General features: G+C 34.0%; 1 pseudogene; it reads left to right on the forward strand.

Annotated features, from left to right (window-relative positions):
- Nucleotides 1-21,331: 21,331 nt before the first annotated feature.
- On the forward strand, nt 21,332-24,530 carry LOC114759863 (geraniol 8-hydroxylase-like; annotated as a pseudogene).
- Nucleotides 24,531-25,671: the final 1,141 nt, after the last annotated feature.

A 25,671-nucleotide genomic window follows, 5' to 3' on the forward strand; every position in this document is an offset into this window, starting at 1 on the left:
TAATTTTCCTAGTTGAAAAATATGTTGTATATTATTTATATCATATTTTTACCGATTAAAATTAAGTTAAATTGAAATATTATTGAGATTTTAATCGGTTTAGTTTTATTTATTGGATAATTGGAGGTTTTAAAATAATTATTTTAGCTAAAAAATTTATTATTTATGGACATATATATTTATATATGATAGTTATACCATTAAAGTTTTAATCAGATTATTTATTTATGAATATTTAAAGTATTACTGAATTTTTGATAGTTTGATTTTGATGTTTAAACTTAAAATGAGATTTTTAGAATTTAGAACATAATAATTTTATATTTAAAAATTTTGAAAAATCCTTTTTATTAAGGTAAATAATTTGGAGGTCGTCAATAAATTATTTGGCATGTTAGAAAATTTTAAGTTATTTCTAAAATACTTATTTTGGGTTATGAGAGTTGTGAGAATTTAGAATAAAATTAAATTAAATTAGGAATTTAAATCATATAGAGAAGTTTAATTAATTAATTAATTAGCTTATATTAATATGTGGTTATATTAATTATGTAGATTAATTATTGGTTGAGCAAAGGATTGACCTTGTGGTAATCCTTTCTATTGCTTTGACGAGAGGTAACTACTTTCCACTTGTTATATGTGCTAATATGTTGTTTGTGATTATTTTGCTATTTTAGAAAAATATTTGTTATTTGGAACTTGAGCAGATATGTTATATCTTTTGAGTTTTGAAAATTGTCTTGTGGGATTTTTTTTAATTGTGATTGAGAAGTTTGGAAAAGATATATGATTTATATCATATGGATTATACTGAGAAAAGATTGAGATATTTTTCGTTATATCGTGAATGATTGGTTGTTATTTGGATTTTGGATTGAGCCTTATCTTACCACGTGGTAAGGCCGCCATTGGTGCATATTGGTTGGCTTTTTCCTTCATCCCCAGAGTAAGGGATAAACCGTTGTAGCTTTTTATTCGTCCCCCCAAAGTATGGGATATGCCTATAATAAGGAATAGACCTTTGTGACTACTTATTCATCCCCAAAGAGTGGGATAGGCCTATATATTATATTGATCTCCTATAGTGAGTGATAGACTTATGTGACTTGTGTGTTAGCCCCCATAATGAGGTCTGGATGATTGAGGTTATTTTAATATACATATTTGTATTTTCATTGATATATATATATTGAGATTTAATAATTGTCCCACTTGACACCTCAAGCATATGTTAGTATGTATGATGAGTTGAAAAGTTGATTACCGAGGCATTTGTCTCATCTCGTGGTTTTTACTATCTTCTGGTGATAGTTCAAGTGGTGGCCCATCAGGAAAAACTCCAGAGGCATAGTGTGCTGTTATAGCTTGTATAGCTTCCTTGCCTTTGTTCCATGTGCTAACTTGTTATATATTGTCACATAAGGCTCATTTACTCTAATGTTATAAACTAATACCTCTGATTACTACTATCTGGGATGATAGGGCCACTAGAAGGCTAAAGACATCTCAGATTCTGCATGTGACATTCTTTTGAAAGTGTTGACTTTTGACTAATGAGCTTTATAGCTTATATTAAAAATAATTTATCAGTTCGTATGTTGGAAAGTATAAGTTTTGTTTGGGCTAATGGTTGAATGATATTTCTAGACTTTGGAAGTCCAAGGCCCAAGTTAACAATTGATATTGCTCGTATTATAAGTTTATTTCTTTTAACCATAATGGCAATTTTAAAATTTTAAGGTTTCTTCTTTTCTATCATGGTTAATCTTTTGAAAAAATTATTGGATTTAATCTAAAATGATTTTGAAAGAATGGTTGTCATAGTTGTAACTTGAGATGGTACATTAGCATGACGAACTTCTTCTGTCGTGGCGAAAACAGATAGAGCTACAAAGCAGCCTTACAACCTCTAGCTTACCCTTTTTTTCCTTATCCATCTCAAACAACTATTAACACCTCAAGATAATATTATAATCAAGCTTAATTACTCCTAAATCCTTGATTAAAAACCTGGATGTTACATAAACCATGCAAGATCAAGTTTCAACATAAGTTAAAGATGTGAATTTTGATATTGTTTATGTTACCTTTGTGTTGTTGAGCTTGGATATGATTTTCTTACATTTTGGAAGTATTAAACCCTAAGATAAGATTATGTCCAATTGTAATTAAGTTATGCAAAGGATTGATTGAAGTTAGATTAACGATTAAGAGGAAAAAAAGAGTAGTAACCAAGTGGTTTTGTGATGAAATTGCAAAGAATCCAACTTTCCCTTAACCTTTGTATAATTTCGACCAAGGCTAGGGTTTGAGTTAGGGTTGGATTTTAATACTTCATTTAAAATGAAAAAATGTGTAGGGTACAAGTGAGGAAATAAGTTTGAAAGTATTAGAATTAAAAATAAAATTTTGCCCATAAACCCTATAGTATTTGGCCAAGCTAATTGATGGGGGAACGAGTTGGATTTTGTTGATTTTAACCTTGAAAATAGATTATACATGTAAAATTATGGGGAATATTATGTGAAATTAATTTGAGAAAGATTAGATTGAAAGTCCAAAAGTTAGAGATTAATATATGTTCATAGAGCAATGTTTGAATGTGGCTCATTATCGTGGCTCTAATAGATAGAATATATGATGTGTTAATGTCTTTAAGGTTATGAGAGGTCAAGAAAGATGAATGGAAAGGTTGGATGCATAGGAAGGAAGAGAAAGAATGTGAAGGCTTAAAAGGTAGCAAACTTTACTCTATTCTTATGTCCTTGGTCTTTACTTACATGTATGACATGTTTGTTATATTTATGTGACTTTATGAACTAATACATTGTATATGTGATAATCCTTGAAGTATGCCATAAGCCTATGTGATTTATGATTAATGCATGATAGTTTCCAAATATGTCATTATGCTATGAAAATGTTAAACTTGCAAGCATGTTATGAATGCCAAGTTATAACATGTGTGTTTTGATGGTAATTGTTTGCTACTGAGATTCTTCTCAATTTCATCCTCCCTTAACTAACCATAATAGGTCTATTGAGCATAAAAGAAGAAAGCAAGATGTAGATCAAGGGAATAAAAAGGAGAATTGAAGAAATGTTCTTATGTTATGTTATGTAATGACTTCCCCTTTTGTTGATGTATGATTAGACATGACAAGTAATGTTATGTAATAATGAATGATGAAAATGGCATGCAAGATTAAGTATGATGATGTATGAGAATTATTTATGAAGAGTTGAAATGGTTGCATGTATGCGAAGAAATGATTATGAATTATTAATCTCAAATACAGGGGATAAACACTCCAATAATGAGCAGTGAATTTGAGACAGAGAAAAAGCACTACTACAAAAAAATTATTTTGTAGCGCATATTTTGTAGCGCTTGTATGAACGAATGCTACATGTGATGGCAGAGTAATATTATGTAGCGAATAGCACTTAGCTGGATACATGCTACACTAGTTTTTAAAATTTTTAAAAAATAATTATTTTATCTATTGTAACGTTTGTGGAAAGAAGCGCTACGTATACTACACGGTTGTTCAACTTTTTAAAAAATAATTGTTTTGTCTATTGTGGCATTTGTGTAAAGAAGCGCTATGTATAGGTGCCTATTGTAGCTTTTGTGGGCAAAAGCGCTACATGTGAGCTTTTAAGAGTTTTTTAATATTTTTAAACCCTAATGTATGCCCCACTAGCCCCACACTCCCACTCCCCTGTTTCCCCTTGTTGCAGCTCGTTGTATTTCCTTCTTTCCACGTTTCTTCACATCGTCCCTCCATTTTTTCTAGCATCCCTCTACCCATATTCCATGTCCAGCTCAAACAGCCCCCTAATCTAAATTCTTTCTGCATTTTTAGTAATCAATCCTCACCCACCAGGCGCTTCCTGTTTTGTCTCTGCATCCTCCCTTCTCCTCCCTGTTTTTCTCCCATTTCTCTTCTCTTTTCATAGTTACTCCTTCCATTTCTATCATCTTCTTTATTGAACTTTTCTCGTCACCCATTGCTGCTGTCAAGTTTGCTGTTCGTTGATTGTTTCATGAAGGTAAGCTCCCTTTTTTTTTTTCATTTTATTGGTTATATATATCTATTATTATATTTTTTTAATATATTTTGAGTTAAAATTTTTATTTTTACTTCACTGTTCTAAATGTTGCATATGAAATTTGTGTTGGAGGTTTTCTCTTAGTTTTGGGAATTTTTGGAGAAAACAATGTTAGAGGTTTTCTCTTAGTTTCGTGAACGGTAGAAAGTCATGGACTTTGGTCTAATTTAGAGTACCTGTAGAGTCTCTTTTTTTTAGGGTCAAGAAATAGTGCTTTTTAGAACTAGTTAGCTGATAATCTATAATAATGAGAAATTGAGGAAAGTACTAAAAAACATGTCATGTGTGGTAGAAACTGCTCAATAATCAATAAATACTAGTTTTTTGAAAAAAATATTAGGTGTCTAAATTTTTTAATAAGTTTAAAATTAGTTTTTATTTTCAAACAAAATTAATTGTAAAACCCTTTACCTCAAAACATTATAATCTCGTCATAAAACCACTACTATGGTAGAAAAGGAAAGCTGTTAAAATGAACTACCATAGTAGAAAGAAATTTGCGTAATTTCAGAAATTGACTTTCAAACTCGGGTCAAACCCAAACTCCATTGCATGCAACTAAGAATCATTCATTAACATCTACTGGGCCTCCGAGCCTCCGGCCTGGGTAACAACATACATCACATCAGCCCATCAAAATGGTTTCCTGGACAATAAATCAGAGTTTTGTAAGATGCTATAAATGGCCTCCGGCCAACCCAAAATAAGGAGATAACATTCTTTCCAGTTTACAATAAGGCCGGGTAATCAAAATATTTCAAAAAGCAGTCCTAAATGTGGCAATATATACTAGCCATACATATACAAGTGCTAGAGGCCTAAAGCTAACCAAGCTCAAGCCTCTGCGTCTCTTCCCGATGGCACACGCCCGGAACCTTCACCTGAAAACATTGTAAACCACGGGGTGAGACAACGTCCCAGTAACCAATCTTTCCAATTCAAGGTACTACTAAATAGGTGCTCGTGAGGTGTCAAGTGGGGCAGTTCACAAGTAATATGATAACAAGATAGCCACAACAATTCATGCAAGTGAAATGATGCAATTCCCATCAACCATATCCCTCACTTTGGGAGATTTTCAAGAGTCGAACCCGGCCTATCCCTTACTATGGGGACGTAAGGAGCCATAAAAGGCCTATCCCTCACTCTGGGGGACGTAGGGAGCCAAAAGGCCTATCCCTCACTATAGGGGACGTATCGAGCCAACCATCATGCATTAATGGAGGCCTTACCACGTGGTAGTAACTATCAAAAACTCTCACCAATTCCCAATTCATGCATCATGCTCAAACCATAATCAAATAGTAATTGAACATTTCATAATTAACTTCTTTCAGTGGCATATCTTTCACAATTCCAAGATTTATTCATCATTAATCGAAACCCCACAAGACGGTTTTCCTTTTTATATATAACATACACTTTGAACATAATTGTTACTCGGAGCACAAAACATAAATCTACTCACAATACCACAGAAGCATGTACTAAGGATTGGAAAGTGGTTACCTCTCGCCTGAGCAAGGAATAACAAACTGACAATACGGTCCGTGCACCAACAAGGCTCACAACAGGTCTACACAAGCACACAAACACACAACCATCATGTATTAGCTTTCAACTAATAATGTGGCCAAAACAACAATTGGGGACACAAAATTCCTATCTTTCATCAAAACTCTACCCAACTCAAATGGTATAACTATCAAGGCAACACTCCATGGTCATAAAAGTCCATTAAAACATCAAATCCCCTTCCAAGCATCAATTAGGGTTCAAACCTCAAGAACCCACTATAGGAATTCTACACCCAAACATCCCATTTGAACAATTGAAGTCTTAACAACATTCTAAACTGATTAAACATCCAATTTAACCCTCCTTATCATAACCCAAATCACAAAACTCAAAATCAATCTCCACATTGTCATCCTCAATCACAAACCTCCCAATCTCATAAACCCTAACTTCAAAAACTCGAAGTTCTTTAAATCCAAGAAAACTACACCGATTAAATACTTAGACTAACCCAAAGCAATCAATTAAACTCAAAACAATCGGTCAAAAACCTCAATTTCATCATAACCTAGAAAACTCTAGGGTTCCACCATAAATCATTAGAAATTCCAAGAAAGAAGATAGATTAGAGGTTAAAATCACTTACTTGAGGTAATGGATCCTTAGAAATGCCCCCTCCAAGCCAAAATACCGAAACCCTAGTAGAGCCTCTCTCTCTACCTCATATTTTTCTAATTTTCGCACATTTGACCCCTCCAGCGATTATATAGATTTGTGACCTTTCGACACGGCGAACTCCAATCTTCGCCGCGGCGAACTAATCCCGAGAGGGATTACTCGCTTGAAAACTTGATTTCGCCGCGACAAACTCCAATCTTCGCCACGGCGAAAGCTTCCCGAGAGGAAACTCTCGCTCGCCCAGAAAATCTTCACCGTGGCATGCCCTCACCTTCGCCGTGGCGAAACATTCCCGAAAGGATACTCTCCCCTGGAACTCCCAGTACGCCGCGACGAACATACCTTGAGAGGGGCATGTTCACCTATTCCTCCAACATACCTCAAATCCAACCCAAACACCAAGATCAACATTTAAATCACTAATCTATCCTCAAAATCAACCAAAAGAGGCTATTAAAACCCGATAAAACTCAGAATGTTACATTAATGATGTAACCATTTTCTCTTTATTGCTAATGAGGCGAAGGGAGGCATCTTACAATATGAATAAGAGGGAGTGAGATAAGATTTACTTAATGTGTAATTATTCACAAAGGAGACGAAAACTTTGCCTTTATATTTATTGTCATGTCCCCACCAGCCTATCGTGACCGGGATGCATTGAATGACATACTTAATTGTAGATGGCTTAATGTTACACTTGTCAACATATGGATTAGGTATGTACTTTATTATTGTTATTATTTTTATCGCTTAATGCTATTGCTTATAATCTAGTTGTTTGTTTTGTATGAAGATATTTGTACCATAACGTTCTTATAAGTACTGGGAGGGTAAGGTTCTCATTTATCAACCCCCATCTAATAGGTCAACATCATGGGAGGAATGATATTAATTATCAATCTAATAAGGTTAAAAAGTACTTCTCTATAAAGGCAACACCGAATATGTTATTTCTAGCACCATTCAATACGGGGTAAATTAGTAGTAGTCTTTTATGTTATGATTTTTCTTGTTTTATGATTTATTTAAATGAAATTTTGCAAAACATTTTAGGGCACATTGGATTCTAATTGTCATCAATCTTATGGCTCCTTCAGGTCCTTCACATATTATATGGATCCTCTAAGGCATGGTCAACCAAGGGACCATCCAGACATGTTGAGACTGTTTAATAGGGTGTGTGTGTGCGCGCGCGCGCGTGCTCACACGCTTGTGTATTTATATGTGTTATTCAACAACTAATGAAAAGCCTATTTCTATTTTCATTTCATTAAATAGTGCATTGAATCGCTATCGAGAATCTAAATCTCTAAGTTATTCTAAGACTGCTGACCCTGTAAATAGCTACAAGTGGAAGAAAATTAAGGTAATTATATAAATTTATTCAAATAAATTATTTACATTCCTAAATTAATATAACTGGTTAGTAGCAGTTTCTGTTAGGATTATAGTTTTGATGATAACAAAGTCAGAATATCAGGGTTAAGTATTTTGATCGATCAACTGATCGAGCAATCGGTTATCGCTAAGGTTTCAGATAAATGATCAAGTATAAATCAGGTCTATAGTAGTCTTTTTGATCGAAGAACTATTCGATGAGTAATTTATCGATAAAGTGATCGATAATCACTATCGTAAAAATCACATAAGAGTATGGTAAATTATCGATAAGCTGATCGATAATATCAGGTAAACAATCAGAGACCCAAATCTGAAGTGTATTTATCGATCAAGTTATCGATAAATCAGTCATCAATAACGACCTCGATAAAAGGTAACACAATCTACTTGTTCTGCACATTAGTTCTGTTACAAATTTATCGATCATATTACCGACCATTTGTTTATCGATTACGTGTTCGAACTTTATGCTCTAACTCTCTGAATGCAGGTGATCAAATTCACTGATGGATCGATAACCTTATTGATCATAAAATTATCGATCACATGATCGATAATCAATGTCCTTACCCACTCTTACTCAGTTTTGTTACAACTAAATTATCGATAACATTATCGATAAGTTTAACTTGTTCGCTTAAATAAGTTTTCACATAACGTGATCGATAAAGAGTCTAAGAATTGACATATTCGCATTAAGTTATGGTGAACTATTTTTCGATCAAGTTATCGATCACTGGTTTTTCGATAATGTGATCGATCATTCAATTCCTCGGATTTCATGGTTTCACAAAACGTGATCGATAATCATTTCCTTTACATTAAACTTCTTCCTTCACCATTATCGATCACTTGTTCGAATGATCAATGATCGATCAACTGTTCGATCATTTCAGATAGCCTGTGTCTTTCATTGATTATTTACATAACCATGTTTTATCGATAATATTATCCATCATACATTTATCGATAAAATGTTCGATCATCAATGACTGAAGCTTCATTTCAATAACATTTGAATTATCGATAATCTGTTCGATCAAATTTGTGTTCGATCAATTGTTCGATCATGAAACGATTTCCTCTTTCTATGATAAATCTTAGAGTCAATGATCCAACACTTGATCGATAATTTTGGTGATCTATTTCGAAAAGTCTTCATTCCGTTTATCGATAACTTGATCTATCATCAAGTAATCGATCACTTTTTCGATCAAACTAAACCGGAATGACACTCTGTTCTTCTTGCTGATAAATGATTTCGTCACAAATCCTTGAATGATAAATTAGCCTTCTTTTTGTTCAAGATTAAAGCACTCACCACAAAACTCTCATTTGTTCGAATCTTAAAATATGCAGATTAATGAAAACGAGTGCAACGGCTCTTCAACGGGATTACGTAGACTGCGACCTACAGTGTCAGAAACTCAGACGCATTAATGGCGGAGCCGTTGAAACCAGCGAAACACGCAAACGAAGTCACAACGGCTAGAAGCTCTTCCGTCTAACGGCTACTTAACGGTATCAACTATAAAAGGCGCGAAGAAGCATTAATGACTTGATTGAATACCAGAACTACCACCTGCGATTGTTTAGTTACGCATTCAATACTCTGTTTTTCACGTTACTACTGAGCATCAGTGTTTATCATTGAATTCACTCTGTAAGAGAGCCATTCACTACTTTTATTAAAAACTTGAGAGACACTCAAGAGTGTGGACTCTTGAGAGGGGTTGTATCCTTACGGGAGTAAGGGGGAGTGATTGAGCGATTCAATTACTGTACCGAGGCACCAAGAGCCCTGTCGATCTTGGAAGATAGTGAAACACTCAGAGGTGTTCTGGGGACTGGAAGTAGGTCACGTGGTTTAGACCGAACCAGTATAAATCTTGTGTCTCCTCTCTGCGGTTAAAATTCTCCTTACTCTGACTCTCTGTTTCTGTGCAATACTTGCACGCTTTTAATTTTAAATTTTTTTTGTAACTCACCCAATTCACCCCCCTCTTGGGTGAGATTGTTTCTAACAGTTTCACCTAAAAGGGGGGTGAATTGGGTGAGTTATAAAAATTTTAACGTATTGAAACAGTGCTGTAAATAAAACAAAGAAGGTTGAGTTAGAAGAATTTCACCGCAGAATGAAGACACAAGATTTATATTGGTTCGGTCTCAATCATTTGACCTACGTCTAGTCCTCAGAACATCTATGAGATTTCCTCTATGACCCCAAGATTAAATGGCCTCTTGGCTCCTTAGTACAATAATTGATTTCTCAATCACTCCCCCTTACTACCCGTAAGGTTACAATCCCTATCAAAAGTCCACACTCTTGAGTTACTCTTAGAACATGATTAAAGAAGATGTATTAAACTCTCTTGTAGAGTAAATGAGTAATAAACACTGAAGCTAGGTAAAAATAGAGTACTGAATGCAATAATAAATATTTCAACAGAAGGTAGCTCGCTTATTCAATACTTCATTTAATGCCTTGGTGCTTTTTATAGTTGGAGAGATTTGATTAACCATTAGACTGATGAGCTTCTAGCCATTATAAGTTCGGTTACGTGTGTTTGGTAGTTGCAACGGTAGTTTGGCATTAATGTTTCTGACATGGTAGGTTTGAAGGCCACTAAATAACTGTTGATCTTCGTAATCTGTAACAACCTCAAAAACAAGTAAGTCTTCTTTCGCTCAGAAGAAAATTTGTAAAGCTAACTGAACAAATGATGATTATTGATATTCATATAACATATAGAAGTACAAAGAATCATTAATCAGATACTTTAAATGTAACCTGTACATACTTGATCGAAGTCCTAATCGATAAGTAGTTGATCGATCAAGTTTTTGATTAAATACAGATAGAACCTTAGTCACGCATATATCGATAAGCTAACAATGAGAAATGAATACAGTGACTTCAAACGAGATATTTCAAGATTAAAGCTTTTAAGTTCACCTATGCCTTTTTTCAAAGAGAATTATGTGTAAAAAGAAGGCTGAGAAAAGTTTAAAGGTAAAAGTATGAGAGATTTTGAAATCATCGTGAAAAGCTTGTTATGAAATGAACTTGTACATTGATCGAATAAGTAATGAAAAATTGTTTGATCGATCATATTATTGATAAAGCTAAATATGAGGGAAATAGGTTTTGAACATCGTGGATCGAACACTTTATCAATAAATGAATAATAGATAAACTGATTGATAAAAGGTCAAGAAAAGTTTTTTCACATCGAAAGCACAGAGTGTATAATATTTGAGTAGTTGATCGATTAAAGATTGATCGATCAAGTGATCGATAAAATAGTATTTGAAAAACTTAGTTCAAAAGACCAGAAAAGAGTTTGATCGATCATGTTATGTGAAAACAAAAGTTTTAGAAGATTGGATGATCAATCATTTTATCGATAAATCGGTGATCCATTAGGTGATGCAAAAATGAATTAAAATAGTTTAGTATAGTGATACAGTGATGATTGATCATTTGATAGATAAACCACTAATCAATCAAGTGATCGATAAAAGATCCTGACAAAGCACTTGGATAGAATATCAATTAAGTTATAATGCAATGATAGAACAGGTTATCGATAAAGTGATCGATAACTGGTGAATGAAATAGAATGCAACTTAAGTAGAAGAGTTTTACTATTTATCTGTCTTCTTATCGATAACTCATTGATCGATAAGGTGATTGATAAAAGCTTACCAAAATTGTGTCGCTTTATCAGTCAAGTGATTGATCATCAATTATCGATCAATTGATCGATAATTTTCTACACACTTCTATACTAAATAGTGTTAACCTTGATTGATAAATTGTTCAATCAACATATAAAATCATATTTATCTAGCAAGTTATCGATTAACTTTACTGTTAAGTTACCTTTATATACTGAAACATTTTATCTATCAAGTGATCGATAAACCTTTGATCGATCAACTTACTAAACCAGAAACTTCTAAATTTATTATCATCAAAACCTTAAATCTAACATAACTATGATTATATTTTTGCAGTGCCCTACTAACCTAATGACAATGATTGTGGGTATTACATTGTGAGATTCATTAAGGATGTTATTACTCACGATCAGATTTTTGTTTCTGAAAATGTATGCAATTTAAAGTATTCATTTATATTCTTTTTTTTTAATTTAATTCAACATCCAGTTGTTAATATTTATTTTCTAATGTGTTATACATGTTAACTATTATGCAGTATTATCATGATGCATATTGTGCAGAGTATACTGACAATCAAATTAACGAAGTCATTGAAGAATGGTGTGCATATGTATTCCAATGCTACACTACTATTAATTGAGTAGGTTTGTTTTATTTAGCTCTTTTCTCTATTTTGGTTATACTTAAAAAAGTTGCAAGAGAGATATGCTACTTGGTTGAATATGGTGTCGATAATCGTGACTATTACCTATTGTTTATCGTAGAATTAAATGAATAGAAATATATTGACTTCGTTAAGATGAAATTATACAAGCTCGTTAATTAGTTGTTGCTTATTGTAATTTTTTCTTTCTATAAAGCTTATTGAAACTTAATTCTAATGCAAATTTGATGTTGATTGTTTGTTACATATTTACTAGTGACTAGAGAAATTTCTTAAAAAAAATCACTGTGAATTGGATTATGAAAAATTACAAATAAATGAAATATAAAAAAAATAATCATTCAAGGAAGCGCTACACCATGTGGATATGTTTTGTAGTGCTTCTCCAAAAAAACACTACATATGATATGTTACATGTAGAAGTAAAAAAAAGTATTTTTGTAGCGCTTCAATTACAATGTGCTACAAAAAGTTTATCAATTTTAGCGCTTTACAAAAGCGCTACATAAAATCTATTGTAGCAGTAGCACATGTAGTGCTTTGTAAGCACTGCAAAACAGAAAAAATAAGCACTACAAAAAAGGCTTTTTGTAGTAGTGAAGTATGCAAACAAATGATTCTGCCCTTGAAATTTTATGAGTAATTAGTACACATCCTAAGCTCTAAAACAAGTAATATATAACCTAAAATAGATGTGTGTGCTAGAAGTTATGATTGCTTAAAATTAGAGTTGAAAAGCTATAAAGTATCGTTTTGAAAATATAAACAGTATTAGTTTACGTAATTTTTCATATTAAATGAGCAAGTAACTGCACTAATGAATTTTTTTTTTTGGCATGTAATGGGAAGAGCTTTAAATAGAGATTTAAATCACCTTAATATGATTTTTCTATAATTAGTTACGAATTTTTAAAATTGAAATAAAACTAACATTTATCAAATAAATAGTAACTCGAGAATAAAAATATAAGTTTTCAATCCATGGGCTTAATTCATGATTTATCTGGACCGTAACGATCGAATGAAATGACAGTTGTTTATTAAATCGGATGAAATGACGGTTGTTTCACAATACCCATTAGAGAAGATACTTGCAACACCGAAATCATTTAAAAAAAAAATGCACAGGACTAGAATAAAGGCCGAGAACAGAGGGACTAAACTGATTGTGAGTCTGCAAACCCAAAGTGAGATCCTCGTTAACTAGGGCCCATAAGCTAGAGAGGGACCAAATGTAGTGTGTACATGAGAAGGCACAAGCAAGAATGAACCATGGCCCACAAACCAAACACCAAGCTTGACAGAGGAAAAGTGAATATCCATGAAGAGAAGTAAAACCCAAATGGAGCTCAATTGCTACGAGATTGTTGGGAAGAGACAAAAATTGATTGATGAGCGTTAAGGTCGAATAGAGTGAAGCGACAGCGAAAATCAAACATAATAAAGTTGTAACAAGAAACCAAAAGGAGGTTAAGCAAAGTAGAAAAGATTGCCAAGACAGAGAGAAAGTTCGAAGGCAGTAGGAACCCGTTCCAACCATTATATTCTACGAACCTTAGATATCAGGGGAAAACCATAGATGGCGACTCACCCTCTGCTTTTGTTTTCGCTGATGTTTCTTTAAGGGCAGTTTCATCTCCTTCTCTGCATATCTATTTCTCCTGAAAGACCAAAGCCTCCGACTGCCAATGACCAATTAAATTCCCAATCCAGGATTTTTAGCCAATTTTTCCATAAGCAGTTTATGTTACCCAATATTGTTTGTGAAATAGTTTGAGGAAAAATGTTCATTAATTTTTTTAAGATTTTAGTAAGGTTTAAATGTTAAATATACCGATAATTTTCCCAAAAAAAAATCGGCAAAAAAAATCTCCATAAAAAAAACCTGTCTTATGCACTATATAATAAAGAACATTTATTTTAACCTGTCAGCATGAAGAAAAACCCAAATCCAGTGGATCCCATTGCCTCCATAATTTGTTGGTTTTATTCTTTGCTCCTCTAAATTAAATATATGCGGTCAATGACAAACTAATATCGGGAAGAAAAAAAAAAAAAACCTTCGGTTAATATCTTCTTCCGCCACATGCTCCGGAAAAAAAATATCTTCTCCCATTTTGGATGTTTGTCTTGACGCGTCGGCGGAGCATGATGTCCAGCGTTTTAAATTGTTTTATGAGAAAACTGAATGTACTCTTGGTCAATTTTGTCAGCAGACAACAGTATCTTTTCTTTTCTTTCTTTGTTTTTTTTTTCCTGAATCGGTGGGCCGCAACAGCTAGGTGCATGCTTCTGGTCACAACTATATGAAATAACTTTGGATGAGAACAAGACAGAACAAGTTGAATTTGAATGAAGTTTTTTCCCCTAAAATACGTATAATTAATATTGCACTTTCGGATATATATATATATACACACGTTTTTTCAATAAATAATTAAGAAAGATACAAATTTATTCTGAAAATTTTCACTCAAAAGTATTAAGTTTTTTTTTGATGAAATTTTTTTTTAATAACTCTAAAATCGTAGCAACTTTGTTCTCTACCATTGAAAAGTTTAATAGTCAATGTTACTAATTTAACACTTAACATAAGTTTTTGAAAAGAAAGGGGCAAAATTGTTAGGAAACTTTTCGAGTAAATCTGTATCTAAAATTTTTTTTGAATGTTTAGCGCTCTTAAAGTAAAATTTTTGGATTGCAAAAGGATAAGCCCTGTTTAAACTTTTAAAGAAGGCAAAAACTAGTATTTGCCTTTGTGAAAAAGAAAACCTTGTATTTGCATTTGTTAAAAACAAAAAAAAAAAATAGTATACAGCGGGACTATACGGAACCGAAGTGATATTTTTTGTGAGAAAAGCACATCTTAATGAAATTTCATGGATTACTTTGTCTAGTTTAAGAACATATATATGCATAATTACTTCAAGAACATAAAAAAAATCACATACGCTACTCCTGGAATATTTTGAATAATTCAAATATTTTTGGGGTCCAAACCCAATAAAAGTGGGGCTTATATGCTAATAAAAAACCACACCGGGGTCCAAAGAGGGAGTTTCACCCGTTGATTTAAAATTCAAGTTGTGCTCACTTCTCACACGTGAGTCATGAGATTATATGTAACTCGAGGGAGTCACTTCTGCACAGGGGTGATTTGAGGAACTTCTCCCAAAGTACTTTTCTCTTCTCTCTTCCTCATTGGTGAATTTTTTGTATAACATAATGAAGTCTGTAATGTGATTTTATTGCGCATGGGTTACCAGTTTATCTCCATCAGACTGCCAGTCACATCCAAAATCCTTCAGAGTCCCCCCCCCCAAAACAAAAATTTTTTTTTTTAAGACTTATACAAAAACATGCCCAAACAAAAGAGACGAAATTACAGACTTTGTTTCAAAAAATTTTTACGGTCCATTTGGCATGCCTTATATAGAGTGTATTGGATGATTGTATGATTTAATACAATATAAGCTTAATCATCCCTTGTACTGGCAGTTCAAAACCTTTCTTTTTATCCTCTTTCCTCTTCTTTTTTTTTAAGCATTAGATTAATATTTTAACGGTTCACATTTAAATTTTTTTAAAACTATTATTAAAATATTAAATTATAAAAATAAATAAATAATAAGTTATAAACCATATTATTTTTTTTGGTGTACAAACCATATTAAAATTTAATTCTAATAGTTTACAAGCACACTAAATGTTTTTAAAAATTTTTTTACAAATAGTTTATAAAAAATTTAAATTTAAACTGTTAAAATATATTAATCTAATCATTAAAAAAGAAAGAAAGAAAGAGAATGAAAAAGAAAGAAAAGAGGTTCTGAATCGTCGGGTCATTTCGCCGCCAAGCACTGTTGCGATAAATTTATTCTCCTTTTGGCCGGCAATTCCGATGGAAGCTTGCAAGTCAAAGGCAAGGCATAAGTTTAATTGATTACTTAATTACTTTATCCCCCCGGGGAGCCCCCAAACAAAAAAAGGCGAAAAAGTTTTGTTTAATAACAAGGAATAAAAAACCTAACCGGACACTAAACCGGTCAAGATACTAGTTCAAGGGTTAATGGGTTAGATCGGATCAGACCGGGGTCAGACTGGTAATAATTAAAATAATATAATTTAATTAAAATTAGTAAAATATTTATATTCTAATTATAAAAATAATATTTATGTATATAAAAACTTTTCTTTTTCTTTTTTTCTTTTCCTTTTTTCTATCTTCTCTCTCCCACGTGCCATGCCACTTTTCTCCTTCTGCCACACATCACGAAGCAATGTCTATCACCAGACAGAGACCGGTGAGAAATACACGAATAGGACTGCTCCAGAGAGCTCAGACTGAGACTGACGGTTAGGTGCTTCGGTTCGTGTTGGGAAGGGATGGATGGAAGAACTTCCGGAAGCGGTAAGTAGAAGGCAAGGTAAATAAAAAGAAGAGCTAAGCGCATCGAGGTACGAAGTGCTTTGAGGTTCATCGGGAGTCTTGAAGGCGGCTAGGCGAGTTAAAAGCCTTTCTTTCCTTGCGCTACGAGCAGGAGCTGACTATCTCAAGTCCTACCTATTTGCTAGAAGCAACCGTAGGAACGGAAAGAAAGAAGCTTGCACTACATAAAATAAACAAATAATTCGAACTGTCACAAGAGTCAAAATGGAAAACCCCCCGGTGGTTCATCCCCCTATGGATTTTCTCTTGAGCGATCGACCTATAGCATGTTGGGAGATGGGGCTGAAGCCGAACAGTGGAATTCATCAGCTGCTCTTTTCTTCTTCCTGTTGAGGACGGACATAAGCCGAAAGCGGGAATTACTTTATTTAGTAGTAGGGCGAGGGAATCTTCTTTCTTAGGCGATGGACTGGTTCTAGACCAAATTTTGACAAAGAAGTTCATGTTCCTGGGTCACCAACCTTCGTTTTGCAATACTGCTAATCCAAGGGCTCAGCAAGTAAGCCTTATCATGGGTACTCCGGGAGTCAGTTATGCTTCTCTTGTCTCCAAATAAGCTGATTCTCCAATCCACTTTTCTGTGGTAAGGGCAATCCCCTACACGATCTGCTTCATGTGGACGCTTAGAGTCTGGCAACTCGATGAGATTTAGTGTTCTTCTCTAAATCCTTTGAAGAAGTCATGTACTTCTTCCTCAGGAAAGGCAAACTTTTCTTTCTATTTGCTTTCTCCTTTAGAGACTTTGGAGGGGCTTTTCTTCTTTGACTTTGAGAAGATTCGGCTTTAGTCTCTTTGGTTTGGCTAGAAGTTTCTCTTGGTCTCATGTTCTCATCTGAGGTAGCACCTGATGTTATAGGTTCCACCACAAAGGCTTGTTTTGTCGCTGTCTTCTCAGGAGTTCTACCCTTCTTTCTTACTTTATCAACGAACTTAGATCGTCGGGCGATGTGACTAAGATAGTTCTAAATATCTGTGGCAAGGGAAGCATCTGATAAAGCATCTGAGCCGCCACAAGCTCCCATATAGGCTCGAAAGCCATAACATAGTCAGGAGTTGAAGGTCGGGAGCGTCGAAGCAGACCCTTCCGTATCATCCATTTTTCCATGACCAACAGCATCGCCATATGAACCAGCAGCAGCAGAATTGCCTAATTATTCACCTTAAGGGAGTAGGATCAGACTCAATTAGAAGGCATTGCTTCCTTCGGATCATAATCTCTTCTACGGCTGCCCTCAGTCGGAAGGGATTTGGGCATTGGCATTGAGGAGCTTTCCTAACTAGTAACGACAGCCTATTTATACGACTATACCTTCTATAGCTTCCAGCCAAGCTGACCGTTTTGCATTTTCCCTAGCTGTCTCACGAGGGCGTCAAGAGAGTTGGTTTTCTTGCAGCTTCCTTGCTTTCTACATAAAACTTGACTAGCTTTAGACTTCCTGGGAACGAAATTACTAATGATCTCCGGCTTTCGTAACTATTTCGAATGCGGGCTGATCTTGTCGAAATACTCTAGTCTCCTGTTCTAGTAGTTCAGTGACCCGGGTTACGAACTCAATCAATAGGCTTGTGTCAATTAGAAAAAGGAACTTCCTTTCCTACCGTCCTGTAAAGAGAATCAATAAGGCGGGGGGGTCTATAAGCTTGTGACTTGATCCGCTAGCGCAGGTTCCTTGCGCTACAGGGATTTCACATCCATTTTTGGAGGGGTCGGACTACGCGGAGTCAGAGAGGGGTAGTGATTGGATGACGTTATTATGACAATCAAATACCGCGCACCTCTCTATATGTATGTGCTTTAGCCCGGGGCGGAGACACTTTCTAGTTATGAATCGGGAATGGGCGATGCTTGGTTACAATTTCGAATCCGTTGTTATATGTTTGCTCTTGTCTTTGATGTTTTCTTTATCCATGGGCAATGATTTTCGATGTCTTAGGGGTATCCGTATTTAAAGAAGCTTTCATTTCGTGCTTATCCTAATTGTTGGTTCATGGCGAAAAGGAGCATTAGAATAGTTTTAATTCTTGAATATTTAGACAATAAAAAAAACATTGAGACAGTTCTGAATTCCATGACTTTCCCTTACTTGATCGAACAACCCAAAATTCAGTTATTTCAACTACATTAAATGATCTTTCAAATTGGTCAATACTCTCCAGCTTATCTATGGTACCAGTTCTTGCTTTGCTTCATTAATAGGATCACGATTCGACTTTGATCGCGATCGAGTCCTAGACAAGCAGACCTCCTTTTAACAGCTAACAGCAGGCACAGTCAAAATGGCTACTTCTTTAGATGAGCTAATGCCTGAACAAAAATAGGTTATTGCTATAGGAGCCTGTACAATTACAAGGGTACCGATTCTTATAGTATATAGTCTATATATATTCTATAATTATATAGAGCTGATTCAATTGCAAACACTGGGTATGAATGATTGAACAAGCAGAGTAGACTAGGGTAGACTTGGGTGGGAGCACTGTAGCAGCATATTTTGCCTCCTTCAGCACGCATCACCAGCTCTTCCACATCTTTCTCAAATTACTTCCTGCCGTCCTCAGCGATCAGTTCTATTTCTTCCTCAAATGGAATGGAGAAATGGAGAAATAGCAAAGGGTCAGTACTATTTTTCTTCTCTACGTTTTGTTCATCCATCTGATACTCTCTCTTATCTCTCTCCTCGTCTTCTACGGGTATACCTCAAAGCGACACAAACAAGGATTTCTTTTCCTCAACCTCCATTATCTCCTCTGCTTCTACTACCTATGTCTGCAGTGTCCATGGTTTTCGGCAAACAAAAAGACGTCTATTCCTTCTCCGGCGAACGGTGAGAGCAGTTTTGAGAAGGAAAAAAAAAACCGGCCAACCCAGTCCACCCAGCGGTTTTTTCGGTTTTTACCGGTTAGTCCGGTCTATTCCGGTTTATCCCGGGTTGATTGGGGATCGGTTTTTAGACTAAACCAGACCGGACTTCAGACCGGTTCACCGGTTTTCCGATTGAACCGGCCGGTCCGTCGGTTTTTTCTTCCTTGTTTAATAATCTTCCTTTATCTGCTCTCAAACCCCACATCGAATAGGTGTGTGAGTGTGCTAGTATGTATAAGGAGGACATTTAGGCTGTTTGGGTACTTGTGCATTAGGTAGTTTTCTCTTCAATCTTTGGTCTGGAAAAAAAAAAAAAATGTTCCTTCATCTTTTTTCCGTTCTTTGTTATTTTTGGCTGGAAATCTTTCCGCATCTTTCTCTGAAAGCATCCGGCCATAGGCAATGTTTCCGTATCTTTCTCCGAAAGCGTGCAGCCATAGGCATAAAAGTCAAACAAGTACGTTGATTATTAAATGAACAATTTTTTTTTTTCAAAAGTAAACGACACTTTTTGTCAAAAAGATCAGCTCATGTTTATTTTTACTTAATCACAATACACATTAGCAAATATAGAATAATAATACTACCTAACTTGGGCTTTTAACTATAAAAACTAATTGAATAATTTGAAGAGATTAAAAAAAAATTAAGTTAGTTATTTATCATAAATAGGTGTTGTCTTTCCTAAAATATCCTTGATAATTAAGTGTATTAGTTAGAAGTTTAGAACTACCATTGTTAGAAGGACTATCTTAGAAAAAAATACATAAATATTAGAAACAAAGTGGATTAGGATCTTATATTTTAAGATCAAAATAAAATTCAAATGAGATCCTATATTAAGGACCGGAGGTAATATCTTAAATATGACAATATCTTATCCAACAACAAACCAATTATTATATATATAATGCTAAGAAAGTATTTGGCATTATCTCTTTTTTTTAATTAAAAGGAAAACAAATTATTTAAGTTAAAAGGGAACTCAGATACCATTAGGTGAGAAGGCTATTGATGGGATTATCTTATGTTATCAAGTCTTATATGTATTTGCTGTTGAAAATTATATAATCACAAGTAGGGTATATGAAATCAGCAAACCCTAATAATTGGCAACCAAATGGGATTTAAAATTCAAGCAAAAAGACCAATATACTCCTATCTTTGAAAATAAAAGCAAAAAAACCCCTCGCCAAAGTCCCCCCCCCCCCATGATGTTCATCATTGGCGGCTCCTTCATTAGATATTAACAAATTGTTTTTTTAGCAAGTAACAAGGCCACTTATTTACAACAATTGTACATATTGATTAAATTTCATAAATTATTAATAGCTTTTGTTCAGTAAGTCACAAGGTCACTGTTCACAACATTTATTTTAGAATTAACTAGACTCCATTGGATCATAATTTTAAGGTCATATCGAGTAGTAGTAGTCCAAAACATTAGTTTCTTCAGAAAAATAAAAAAAAATCCCAAAATCATATTATTTTATTTGGGAGAACCATTTTACATCTAACTACACTTTCTTTGAATTTTTACTTTGTTACCTATATATTTTTTGTCTTAATTAAATCCTTTTGTTCTGCTATGTATGAGTTGTGGCAAAATAAAGGCCTTATCTCATTGGCACTTCTAGCGTATTTTTTTTATATGTTCAAACCGCTTTAAATGATTTTTTTTATCATTTAGTTTTCCAATTTTATTATTTTTTCCCCATGCCAACTTTTCCTCCTATAGATATTTACTAAGAATTTTATATTTTCTAGTATCACTACTTATTCATCTCAATCCTCTCATCTTTGTTACCCCCAACAACATTATACTCATATTATCCCTTTAAATCATGGTATTATTCACTACCATACCTAGCATTATTGCTGGCGTTACGCAGCAGTTGCATATAACTTCTCTTTGAGGCAACTTTGATAGACTTTCTCCACCCACCCTGCTATCAAAGAAAACAGAGGAAGTCTCTCACTCGCATTATTGCACTTGAACTGACCATTATAGGACGGCATCATAAATAATACGCTAATTATTCAAAATTATCCTTCGTTTGCTATAAAATAGAATGAGCTAGAGAGAGGGTAAAGCAGAAGGCAACCATACAGAAATGGATCAACTCACCCTTTTGCTTCTAATATCCTTCATCTTCGTAATCTCTCTCTTCATCCGTCGCAGCCGAAGCTCCCAATCTGCTAAGAACCCACCGGGTCCATGTCCTCTTCCTATTATAGGAAACATCTTAGAACTTGGCACTCTGCCTCATCAATCACTCGCTAGTCTTTCAAGAACTTATGGACCTGTTATGTCTGTAAAGTTCGGAAGAACAACCACCATAGTTATTTCTTCTCCAAAAGTGGCCAAAGAAGTTTTGCAGAAAAAAGACCATGCTTTCTCTTTTAGAACAATCCCAGATACCATTAGGGCACTTGACCATGATAACATTTCAGTGGTTTGGATGCCTCCAATGTCGCAGTGGAGAGTCCTCAAAAGAATTTGTGCCACGGAAGTGTTCTCCTGGCAGAGACTTGACGCAACACAAAGTCTTCGTCAAAGACAGCTGAAAGAACTGGTAAATCATGTAAGTGAATTCTGCAGAAAAGGTGAAGCTCTGGATATTGGCGATGCTGTTTTTACTACAGTGCTTAATTCCATATCAAACACTTTTTTCTCAATGGATTTGGCTCTTTATACTTCCGATAAGTCTCAAGAGTTTAAGGATGTTATATGGGGTATCATGGAGGAAGCTGGAAGGCCTAATATTGTGGACTTTTTCCCAGTTCTTCGTGTGCTTGATCCACAGGGTGCACGTGCAAGGATGATAGGTTATTTTGCAAAGCTGATTGCATTTTTTGATGGTCTCATAGAAGAGAGGTTGCAACTCAGAGGCTCAGAAACGGAATCCAAGAGATTCAACGATGTGTTGGACTCCTTGATTCAGCTTATGATGCAACAGAATCCACAAGTTAGCCGATCTCAAGTGTTGCACTTATTTTTGGTGAGTATTCTGGCTTTTTCTTTGTAAATTAATTTTATACTCTTTTCACTAATAATAAATTTACAGATATAAAAAAATTAAATCATGTAAAAATGTGTGCTGGTTTCTCTAAAATATTTTCTTCAATCGTTTGTAGAATTAAAAATTACTCCACTAATAAAAACCTTTTTTAATATATATAATTAATACAAATAATTTGGAAAATATTATAAATTTGAAAAATAAAATTGATCCACATATTACATTTGAGATCAAAACAACTCCTTAATGAGCTCTCACTTTTAGGGGCGAATTTTTTTTTTGTCGAAAAAAGTTATAGATTTATACGAAAATTAAATGAACATCCACGCAATCTTGGAGAGTGTTTTTTTTTTTAATTTTGACATTGTTGTTAAATATCTATGTTAGCCCCACACACACACACCCTACTACTAATTAGATGGCAAATTTTGAGTCCAGAATTTATGTCTTAAGCACAGCCAAAATAATATGACCGTCTAGTACTAAACCAAAATAAATTTATTTTTGGCTGTTAAAATCACATGTTAATTAAAATACGTTAAATCAATGTTTAGTTGCACACAAAGACTTTTTATTATTTGAATGAAAAGCAAATAATTAAATTAACGGATAGCATGCATAGTTTTTGTTTTCCCCGCGTATAATAGTGATAAAATGACTCTAGAAGGATGAATCGAAATTTTTTGACAAAGTGATGGACGGTTTACCACTGAACAGTTACAGCTGTAAAGGTGTTATTGATCATTAGAACATGACAAAAGTCAAAAGATCATCTTAACATTGAAAGTGAGATAAGGGAAAGGAGGATGAACCTACTCCCGTAAAAGTGCTATAAGACAGCATGTGTGGCCATTGGAATTTTGTACAAAACATCTAAGCCTTACCTTAGACTTTAGAGAATGTTTAATTAATGTTCCAAATATATATACATATATTAACTATGCAAGATACATAATTTGAAGGGAAAAATATAAATTTGGTCCATTAATATCATTTGATCACTTATTTTAGAAAAATGTCTTTTTTAAGATTTTTAATTTTAGTACTATTGGTTTTATTATAATTAAAAAATGATTAAAAATGTATTTTTCTATTTTAAACGTTTTATAGATGTTTGCTGAAGTTTGTAATATTGCATGATTATGTTGCGTTCATTATGGTATTAGATCAAACTTCAGTGATAAGATGATTAGACTATTTAAATGTAATTGATTGTTGATTTTGCATATCATTCTCTAAATTATTGGTTATTTGCCTCCCATTAACAATAAATTATCTTAGGATTTATTTGTTGCTGGGATAGACACAACGTCAAGCACAATAGAGTGGGCAATGGCAGAGTTAGTACGCAACCCAGAAAAACTGAAAAAGGTCAGAGAAGAACTGAAACAGGCAATAATGAAGGGGAGCAGCTTGAGGACTTTCATATGTCAAAGCTTCCATTTTTGAGGGCAGTTGTGAAAGAAACAATGCGTTTACATCCATCACTACCGCTTCTGGTACCCCATAAAACAGAAGATGAAGTACAGTTATGTGGCTGCTTCATGGTTCCCAAAATGCACAAGTTCTTATTAATGTGTGGGCTATTGGAAGAGATCCCAGTGTATGGGATGACCCAAACAATTCATGCCTGAAAGGTTTTTGGCCAATGAAATTGATTTTAAAGGGCATGATTTTGAGCTCATTCCTTTCGGAGCCGGTAGAAGAATTTGCCCCGGATTGCCTTTGGCTAATAGGACTATCCACGTTGTACTGGCTTCTCTTTTGTATCATTTTGATTGGAAGCTGGCTGATGGGCTTAAGTTTGAAGATATGGATATGAGTGAGATGTATGGGATTAGCTTACACAAGGCTATACCTCTGAACGCTATTCCCATTCAAGCTTAGATGCTCATTATTTCGTATGTTGGTGAAGGATATATATGGTAGAGGAACTGGTATAATGTTTTTTTTTTTTTGGGGTTTTAGAGTAATGTCTATTACTTCTAATGGGGCAATTACGTCGTAGTGAATACATGGGCATATGGGAAGAATAAGCCTTCCTCCTATTATGAAAATTAATATAAGTATCTATGTGTGTATTGTGTTAGATATTTTTGACACCACTATTTTAAAGATTTTGAATCAATTATACAAAATTTAGGAAAATGGTCCCATTATTAAACTGTACATGATATTGGTTCATGGTTTCTGTTGCAACCACACTAAACATATACTCACCTTGAAAAAATTAAACAAAGGTCTAGTGATTCACTTGAACACTTGAACACTTGAGCATGCCACGAGGGTGATCAAGATTTGACAAGTCTATTAGTTTAATAAAGAATTTTAGAGAGAATTCACTCTCAAGTCTGAATGCATAAAGACAATTTTTGATTTCTCAAATCAAGTCTTCAATACAAAATGAGTGATAAAATGTATTTTAAGAGATGCATTCAAAAATTTTGTCTCAAAAGCATTTAATTCAATCTAGAGGCTCAATGTTAAATAAAAACTTCAAAGAAATTAGAAAGTTTCAATTAAAGAAACATGAAAACTCACAAGTCAAATATGACAATTAATAACTAATTCCCGCTCAAATACAATTATTATCTAGGCTCAAATAAGTCTTCATGTCACATCCTGCAAAAATTTAACCCTTATAATGAGTAGAAAAAATTGAGTTAAGTGCCAATAGGGAAAGTAGACCAGCTGACAAAGCTAAACATAATATAAAAACCAAACAGGGTCCGGACTGATATTTTTGAAATTATCAGTCCAAGACAAACAAAATGGAAAATTTTGATAAAAAATTCTAAAAATTTTCAAAAATTGGAAAAAAAAAATGAGAATTAGAGGTTTGTAACCTTAATTGAGGCCCTAAAAGTGGAAATGACAAGAAAATAACTTATCACAAAATTTCCTTAAAACAGAGATTTTTTAAAAAAAATAGTGAAAATTGAACAGAAATAATTAGTTTAAATATGTAGAGGCCTCAATAATTCCTAAAAAATATAAAAAAATTATTTAAGAATTTAGTTGAGTTTATAAAATTATTTGTAGGCCCTGAAAGTGTAAGAATTAATTTGAGAATATTTAATACTGAAATCGTATCAGTAAAGCTTGATTTCAGAGAAAATTAAAAATAAATAGTTTGATGTTGAGATAAATTTCAAAAATTTTCAGAGGTCTTTCCTATATTAAAAGAGGATTTTGATGGATGGATAGAAATGAATTTTTAGAGACTCAGAACTATTTTTGAAAATAGTAACTGAAATAGTGAGTT

Source organism: Neltuma alba, unplaced genomic scaffold (genome assembly GCF_004799145.2).
Source record: "Neltuma alba isolate B1F8T4 unplaced genomic scaffold, ASM479914v2 tig00001621_pilon, whole genome shotgun sequence".
In the NCBI taxonomy this organism is placed as follows: Eukaryota; Viridiplantae; Streptophyta; class Magnoliopsida; order Fabales; family Fabaceae; genus Neltuma; species Neltuma alba.